Source organism: Mustela putorius, unplaced genomic scaffold (genome assembly GCF_011764305.1).
Source record: "Mustela putorius furo isolate JIRA1106 unplaced genomic scaffold, ASM1176430v1.1 tig00003846_pilon_pilon_pilon, whole genome shotgun sequence".
Classification (NCBI taxonomy): Eukaryota; Metazoa; Chordata; class Mammalia; order Carnivora; family Mustelidae; genus Mustela; species Mustela putorius.
In genome coordinates, this window is record NW_025421999.1 from 14897402 (window position 1) to 14907077 (window position 9676).

Here is a 9676-nt window from a genome sequence, read left to right on the forward strand (position 1 = left end):
AGGCAGCTCAGAATCCCAGGCTGCTTCAATCTCATGGCACCTACCTCTCAACACAATGCTCCCTGGTTCATTCTGCAGGAAATGAGAGCGTGGAAGAGCCTGCCTCAGGAATTCAGTATGTCAGCCCGGAAGTGACAGTAGCCATTTCCATTGACATCCCTTTGGCAATAAACTTGGTCTGCGGAAAGAGAGGTTTTTTAGTAAGTATCAAGAAGAAGTAAGCAAAATACCTACTTGGTGATTTCAACTCTATTTTTTATTTAGTGTCTATCTTTAAATCTTCAAATCATTCTCGTATGTATACTTTCATCGCTTTGATACTTGATCATAAAATGAGTACTGATATAAACTATAAGAAAACTAGACTATTTATTTTATCTCCCACTTTCTGTCCCCTTCCAGTCTTATCTTTATGATTTATATGATTTCTACATAGTAAGAGATTATAAATTCCTCACTGTCTTTTGAAATGCAAGGTCTAAGTTTAAATCCCACAACTTCGTCACAGACATATTTAATACTTATAATATATGACTTGGTATTACTATTTTGCTCTTCCAATATAGAAGTACAATTAAAACACAATGAAACTGATTAGATTCTAATCCTATTGGAATTAGTTTTTTGACTTTATTGTCACTCTCAGTCTTATTTCCATAATCATATTGTAAGCTCTTTGCAGTGGGAAGAGAAGCAACTTATTTTTCTATAGCATCTAAGAAATAGAGAGGCACAAAAAAATTATTTTTAGAATTGTTTTATTTTATTTATTTATTTTTTAATTAACAACATGTTCAGTTTTGAATCTCCTTTCAGAGGGAATTCCTAAAGTTTTGGAGCAATACAGACTAAATACATCAGACTAATAATTGCAACAATTACACAAATATGGTAAATGAAGGAGAATACGATTTCAAATTTAATTAGATTTTATCTTACAATCACTATATAGAATTGGAATGGGAATTGGAATATAAAATAACACATTTTGTTTTAAATCAATGCTTGCTAAACTTTCTCTTCTTCATATTTTGGCTTTTCAAACATACTATTCAAATTAAAAACTTGTTAAAATAAATACTTACAATAAAATGGTAGAAAGTATTAGATTGGATCAGAGAAATACTGCATAAGTCACATGATAGCAAATTCTCATTACTAAGAAAATAGAAAGAAAAAAGTTATCCCATCGATCCCACTAGCTATTAATATTATATAACTTCACTATGTAGATATCATTATATATGCATGCATATATGCACATATATATGTATATGTACAGATCCTAAAAGTAAATGAAACATCCATTCAAATTATTATTTAAAAATATGAAATGTTGCTTGCCTACATTATTAAACTTCCCAATTTAATACACAAAATAGTACTTTTCAATATTATGCTGTCAGATAACATTAAACTTTATAAGAACATTTAACATATCAGGTACCAAACATCCAAAACAGAATACAAAGGATGTGAAATTTTATTCAACAATGTCCAGTGTAACTTTGTAGGTTAAAAATAAAAATTCTGACTATTGAAATAGTGACAATGGAAAGTTTGAAATGCTAATGAATTGCAGAAAAGCTGTCTATATTATTACAACAAAATTCACCAAATCATTTATGAAAATAGAATTTCAAAGCCTTGGGGCGCCTGGGTGGCTCAGTGGGTTAGCTGCTGCCTTCGGCTCAGGTCATGATCTCAGGGTCCTAGGATCGAGTCCTGCATCGGGCTCTCTGCTCAGCAGGGAGCCTGCTTCCCTCTCTCTGCCTGCCTCTCCATCTACTTGTGATTTCTCTCTGTCAAATAAAATAAATAAAATCTTAAAAAAAATAAAGAATTTCAAAGCCTTATACTGCCATTTATTTCAGTGATGAATGAAATTTTTTTCATAAGGAAATGAGATATCACAGGGCTTAAGTTTTAATATGACTTTTTATTGAAGTAAAATTTACATAAAGAGAAGAGGATCTATTTTGTCAGTGAACAGAGATTTCAACAAATTTTTAGATGCTGAAAGGAGCATCACAGTCAATTCTATAGATAGCCTTTAAAACATATCAGACACAGTTGAAGAAAATATTAGTGGACTAGAAAATAATGGACAGAAGCACAGAGAAGCAAAATAAATGGAAAATAGGCAACAGCCCCCCCAATATAATATATGGCTTAGTATTATGAAACTGTCTAACATGCATGTATTAGGAATCTTGGAATGAAAAGAGATAAAAGACAGAAGGTTTTTGTTTTTTTTTTTTAAGATTTATTTATTTATTTGACAGACAGAAATCACAAGGAGGCAGAGAGGCAGGCAGAGAGAGAGGAGGAAGCAGGCTCCCCGCTGAGCAGAGAGCCTTATGCGGCGCTCATCCCAGGACCCTGGGATCATGCCCTGAGCTGAAGGCAGAGGCTTTAACCCACTGAGCCACCCAGGCGCCCCAGACAGAAATTTTATGGAAATAAATAATGTCAAAAAATTTTCCATACTATTTATGATGTCAATATATATAATCGAGAATCTCTATAATATTAAAACAAGATCAGTAACATCATATTAACCTTTAACAAATTCAACATTCTATAAATAAATCAAATAGAAAATAATAAAAACAACTAAAAGGGGGAAAATTAAAAGGGAAAATAAGGCTAAATGCTGATATCTTAACAAAATTGATAAAAGACCAAAAAGCTGTAGAACAACATCAGTAAAGTGTTTGCCCATTTTCTTCACTATGAACCAGCTTTCTATAGTGTCTAAAATGTCAGCTCATAAATTTGGACAGATTGGCCCTTCAAATGAAACACATTTTCTTGTTTAATTAAATTTAGGACCATGATTCAGGCATTCTCACAACAGCAATTTTTAAACTATTTTTATCCCCTTTGAGATATTTTAATCTTTTTGGTTTATAAACCTATTTTATTTCTACTTCTCATATTCAAGAGTATAAACCCACATAATTAAACTAACTTTTAAGTTGACATTTTAAATTTTATACTGTATCGTGTCTTCTCTGTACTATTTTTCTGAGCTCTTCTTATCTGGGTCAGAAGTGTTCTCTAATTTACGTATCCATCCCTACAGTGCAGTATTTCTGTTTTAATACTGACTTCGTTATTCTGAAACTTTTTAATCATTATTTTTCTAATAAACTGCAAACTCTTTGAGAGAACAAATACTTCTGTTCATCATCTACCAAAATGCCAGGCACCGAGTCAGTGCCAGTCAGCAAGCTGGTAGACAGTGTCCTTGGGTGCTTAGGGTGAGGTCAGAAACCAGCCCTACCCACCACAGTTCAGCCCTAAAGCACTGCCTTAACCACAGCTTGCTGAAGCACGAAAAGCACAGAGCAGGGAGTAGACCTAGATAAATAGATTTGCCCTTAAGCTAGTTGCAGAAAGTTCTGATCTGATGCAATGTAGCGTAACTATGCAAATGAGGAAACTGATATTCACTGGTAGGTTGTCCCATTGATCGTTCTATTGAATTATCTAGCAATGATCAAGGTGACTCCCACCGGATTGTATTGTGCTTGAATCATATAAAACCGCTGTAAACAAATAAATGTAGCCTTAGCATTAGCTGCAACCCTCCTGATCCCATTCTTTGTGTCTCTTTCTTTCTCATTCTCACCGCCTAACTCAGGTCGTTCAGTCTAGGCTGGTTCTTGGCATAAGTGCTCAATAAATCTATGATTTTTAAACAAATGAATAAAGAAGCGTTAATCCAATCCCTACTTATTTTACACTTTTTAAATATTCAAATGAGTGTGACTAATTGCCAATCCATATGCAGTGAGAGAGTCAATCTTCTTCCCAATGTACCTGATCAGGATTCCATGGAAGGGAATGCTATTCATTACCTGGCAGATTAAAGTTCATCTAATAAAGTAATGCAGGAAGAAAGTTATGTACAATTAGTAAATAAAAGGACATGAATAGGGGCGCCTGGGTGGTTCGGTGGGTTGAAGCTTCTGCCTTTGGCTCAGGTCATGATCCCAAGGCCCTGGGGTCAAGCCCTGCATGGGGTTCTCGGCTCCACAGGGAGCCTGCTTCCTCCTCTATCTCTGCCTGCCTCTCTGCCTGCTTGTGATCTCTGTCTGTCAAATAAATAAATAAATAAAATCTTAAAAAAAAAGTACATGAATATTCTGAAAGAGAAGTTCTATTATCTTTTCATAAATTGCTGCTGATCTATTGTAACACCATGAAGATCAACACAGTATCAATTTAGAAGGAAGAGAAATTAGTTGTAGGGTTAGTCTCACTTTGGGGCAAAACAATTTCAAAAAAACAGACTTCCCAATTTGCTGATTTGCCATCTGCATTTTTCTATTCATTCGGAATGTCCCCCCCCCACCCCACATACAGCATCATGAAGAAAAAGTCACTTAAATGGGGAAAAAATGAAAAGCAAAATTTATTAAAAGTAAAATCTCAGCATCTGATATCAGATCCCTTCCTGAAAGTTTCCTGACTTTGGAGCCCCAGGTCCTAGGTATAGCTTGTGGCCAACAGTTCAGTCCTTGTCCCCAGCCAGTGCTAGGTGGCCATCTTCAGAAGAACTCAGGAAGCTGGCAGAGTGTCCCCTACTTCTCCTGGTCCCAAGACAGTTGGGAATATGGGGAATCCCTTCTTGTAATATTCTCTTTTTGTAATTGGGAATATGAGAAATACCCTTTTGTAATTTTTCAAACTAGTGTCCCCTAAAGTCAACCTCTGGACTATGATTGCTGTGGGTTTGCTTGAACCTTTCATAAGGTTACCCGTTCTTTCATGCACACAAAGAAAAGAAACATCTCCTATGTCCATCTTACCCTTCTAGAAGTAGTTCAGTACCAATCACCTGGTCTGAGGACAGCTGATCATGGACTGCATGGGGCAGGATAGGTAATCCATTCTGATCCATGGAGAGACTAATGAACATGTCTAAATCTGCCAGGATAGGACATGATAGAGCCTAGATGTGAAACAGACCATGTCAGTCAAAGTTAGTACTCTAAGGGTTTATACTGTTTTGCTTCTCTCAGGAGATGAAGCTTAACCACACAGCCATAAAATATTAAAGGGATGGTAGAAACAAAATAATTTATAAACAAAAGTATGTAGAGGTCTCCATTCTTAGGGATAACAGTATCTATAAATAAAAATTTGTGAAAGTCTAATTTCAAAATAGTGCTTTTTGGATCTTCCTTTTAAGGATGAATTATTTCTAAGTTCCAAGATAGGAATACTTTTCTACTCCATTTGTAATCTATTTTGTATATTTACTCAAAATGTATTATCACTTATACAAAATTATCAAACAATTTTCCATCTGGTATTTTTGATAATAAGCTGTTTATCTCTTCACCTTCATAAAATGTATTATCTAGTTCCTGTCATATAAATTTGGGATCTTGACTTAGTTTACCAACTGACAAATCTCAATGAATGCAGTCAACCTGACACATGGGGTTATCTTTGAGACTGGGTCACTAGGTCAGATCATTCAGGTTCTATATTCTGAGGGAAATAGGGAATTTAACTATGTTGAACAGTGATCATATATCTGGATCTTTACTTTCACATAATTTATCTCTAATTTCTGAAATACATTGCAGAAGTAATGACTTACCACAAAGTAAAAAAGGAGACTGACATGTTCCCATTCTTCATTATTATGAATGCAAAGCTTTTTGGGCTGTTGTTATTTTTGTTCCACAGTGACCTTGAAAACCATGTGTTGAAGATGGCAGCCCCATGAGACTAAATGGACCTGGATCTACAAGTCTGTGTGTTTGTTTAGAGGAAAGTCCTAGGCCATCTAAATTGGACTTTCTAAGAAAGAAAAAAAACTTATGTAAATGCTAAACTACTTGAAGTTTTCAGGGTTTGTTTATTGCCCCATTTCACAGTCCCAAATATTTTTTATTGGAATGTACTTGACATAAATCTATTAGTTTCAGTTATACAACACAATGATTTGGTATTTGTACATATTGTGAAATAATCACCCAATGAGTCTTGTTAAAATCCACCATCACATGAAGTTGAAGTTTTTTTTTCTTATGTTGAGAAATTTTAAGATCTATTTCTCTCAGTAACTTTCAAATATACAGTACAGCATTATTATCTACAGTCACCATATTGTACATTACATCCACAGGACTTACTGATTTTATAACTGGAAAGCTGTACCTTTTGACCATCTTCTCTCATTTTGCCCACCTTCCCCTCCTGCCTCTGGCAATCACGAATCTATTCTTTATATTTGTAATTTTTTTCTAATTTGTTTGTTTTAGGTTACATATATATGGGAAACATATGGTATTTGTCTTTTTCTGTCTTAGTTATTTCACTTGTCATAATGACCTTACGTGTCATCTATGTTGTCCCAAATGACAAGATTTTCTTCTTTTTATGACTGAATAGTATTAATTATATATTTATATATAGACACACACACACACACACATATCTCATCTTCTTTTTATCCATTCATCCATCGGTAAGATATTTAGGCTGCTTCCATACCTTGGCTATTGTAAAGGATGCTGAAATGAACATGGGGTACATATATCTTTTTGAATTACGTTTTCATTCCTTTTGGATAAAAAAACAGCAGCAGAATTGCTGAATCATATGACAGTTCTAATTTTTTGAGGGATCTCCATAATGTTTTCCATAAGTTGCTGCACCAATTTACATTCTGACCAACAATGCACAAGAGTTGCCTATTTTCCACATTCTCACTAACATTTGTTATTTCTTGCCCTTTTGATAATAGCCATCCTAACAAGTGTGAGATGGCATCTCATTGTGCTTTTGATTTACATCTCCCTGATAATTAGTGAGTTGGATACCTTTTTCCTATATCTGTTAGCCATCTGTATGTCTTCTTCGGAAAAATGTGTATTCAGAATCTCTGCCCACTTTTTAATCAGATTATTTGGGGTTTTTCTTTTTTGCTATTGAGTCATATGGGTTGATTATAGATTTTAAACATTAATCCGGCATCAGATAGATGATTTGTAAATATTTTCCCATTCTTTAGATTGCCTTCTATTTTGTTGATTTCCTTTGCTATGCAGAGGCTTTTCAGTTTGGTGTAGTCTCACTTGTTTATTTTTGCTTTTGTTGTCTTGCTTTTGTAACAAAACCAAAAAATCGTTGCCAGGATGATTTCAAGGAGCTTACCATCTATGTTTTCTTGTAGAAGTTTTATGGTTTCAGGCCTCATGTTCAAGTCTTTAATCCATCTCTAGGTAATTTTTTTATGGCATAAGATGGCAATTCCATTTCATTGTTTTGCATATGGCTGTCCAGTTTTCCCAACACTAATTGTTGAAGAGACTTTCCTTTCCTCATTGTGTGTTCTTGGCCCCCTTACTCTAAATTAATTGACCATGCATAACTGGATTCATCTCTTAGCTTTCTATTCTTTTCCATTGATCTCCATGTCTGTTTTTACTCCAGTACCATACTGTTTTGATCACTATGGCATTTTATTATAGTTTGAAATTAGGAAGTGTGATGCCTTCAGCTTGGTTCTTTTTCAAGATTGCTTTGAATTTACAGGTTTTTTTGTGGTTCCATACAATTTTTAGGATTGTTTGCTCTATTTCTATAAAAGATGTGCATTTAGAATTTTGAGACAGGTTGCATTGAATGTGTAGATCACTTTGGGTCGTATAGATATTTTAATACTAATTTAATAATGTTAATTCCTCTAACCCATGAGCATAGAATATCTTTCCATTGATTTTTATCTTCTTCGATGTCTTCCATCAGTGTCTCAGAATTTTCAGTGCACAGGTCTTTTGCTTCCTTGGTTAGGTTTGTTCCTAGGTCTTTTACACTTTTTGATATAGTTGTAAACAAACTGTTTTTTTTTTTTAATTTATCTTTCTGATAGTTCATTATTAGTACTGCAGAAGCACAAAATATTTTTGTATTGATTTTACATCCTACAACTTTACTAAATTTATTAGTTCTAACAGTTTAATAAAACTAGTTTAATTAGTTTAATAATTTAATTAGTTTAATAAAACAAATAAAATAAAATAATAAAAATAATAAAGTTAATAAGTTTTATGGTGGAATTTTTAGGGCTTCATATATGAAATATCATGTGTTCTACAAATAGTGACAGTTTAACTTTTTTCTTTCTGATTTGGATAACGTTTTTATTTTTCTTGCCTAAACACTTGACCTGAGCTCAGATCTGGCCCTAGTGTCCACACCATGTTGGACTCCAAGTCTGACCAGCTTCTGCAGAGCCAGTGCCATCCCAGGCCCTACAAGCAATGCATTCCTCATGGTCCCTTCCATAGGCACCATGGTTGTTGCCTTTGTTGAGTCTGAGTCTGCTCTGAGTCTGAGGGGGTGAGTGAGCTTGTGGGCAATAGGGCTTCTCAGTAGACCAGATCCAGTGGCTCAAGTGGAGGTTTAAGCAGCTAAGTGGAGACCAGCCCACTATTCCTAAGGAGGACCTTAACAAAGTCCCTGACCTGAAACTCAATCATATGAGATTCCGAATCCACCATGCCTTATTTAGCAACAGGAACGTTGGCAAGGGGTCTATCTGCCTGGCTTACAAGATCAACTCTGAGCAACTCTAGCTATGCTAGAAAGAAAAGATGAGATTTCTGTTTTACATATATGCAATGTCCACATCACCCTGGAAAAATATGAAAATGTGGTCAAAGAGGTCTTGAGAAATTACCATAAGGAGAAGGATTCTTTCTGCCCATTGCATTGCAGACAGGAACATGATGGAGGTGGCCAGCGTCTGCATGGGGCAGATGGAGCAGGATCAAAGGTAAGAGTTACCCTCAATAACCTCCTGAAGATCTCGCAGGGGTAGACATCAGGAACAAGATGCACATCTGCTTTGTTAACATGGAAACCATTACTCTTTGTCACTGACCCACCACCTTCCCAACAGAGAAATTGCACTTTGCACGAGGGCAGCCTCCCCACATGCATGGAGCATCTGAGACCTCTTAGGCTTCTTTTTGCTATAGCTCTGAAAGTTTTCTTGTTGGTATGCTCTTATTCTATTATATATTGGGTTTATGTGTTGGAGGTGGGTAGGGAAGCAGGAGAGGGAGACAGATAATTTTTCTTTTAGTTTAGAGGTTCCTGGCCCATGATAAAGCAAATTCAGACCTAACAGGTTGGAATGCATATTTCCCAGAGATTTCCAGAGATTCCAGACTTTGAGTAAGACACAGTAACTGGATAGGACATTGATGTTGACTCCCTGTGGGAGCCGCAAGTGTTTTCAGTGCATAAAAAGTTTGCAAATGGATATTTAAGAGAAGTAAAGTGTAGACTGTAGCAGAACCTATTATTTCTCCCTAATATCTATGCTTTTTCTTCTATATTAATAGAAAAAAAAATGTTAGTTGAGTACAAGGCTCCTCATAGAGAGACTGTCTTGAGAAAGACAGCTAAGTGTGGCTATGTGTCTAACTTCTGTTCCATAGAATATAGAACATATGCCCATATTCTATGGAACAGAAGTTACTAGTCACTGCCCTTAACACCAATAACCATGTCTTTCTATTTCTATTTTCTATAGTTGGAATAGGGATAAAATGGCAAAAACTGAATAAGCATTTCAGACCAGAAGATGGAAGTTAGATATTGAGGGTGATTAGCAACAAGGTAAATTAAGTCTTGGCCC

At 35.3% G+C, this 9676-nt stretch overlaps 1 pseudogene; it reads left to right on the forward strand.

The window, feature by feature from the left end:
- Positions 1 to 3433: 3433 nt before the first annotated feature.
- Positions 3434 to 8913, forward strand: LOC123387178 (annotated as a pseudogene).
- The last annotated feature ends 763 nt before the right edge of the window (positions 8914 to 9676 follow it).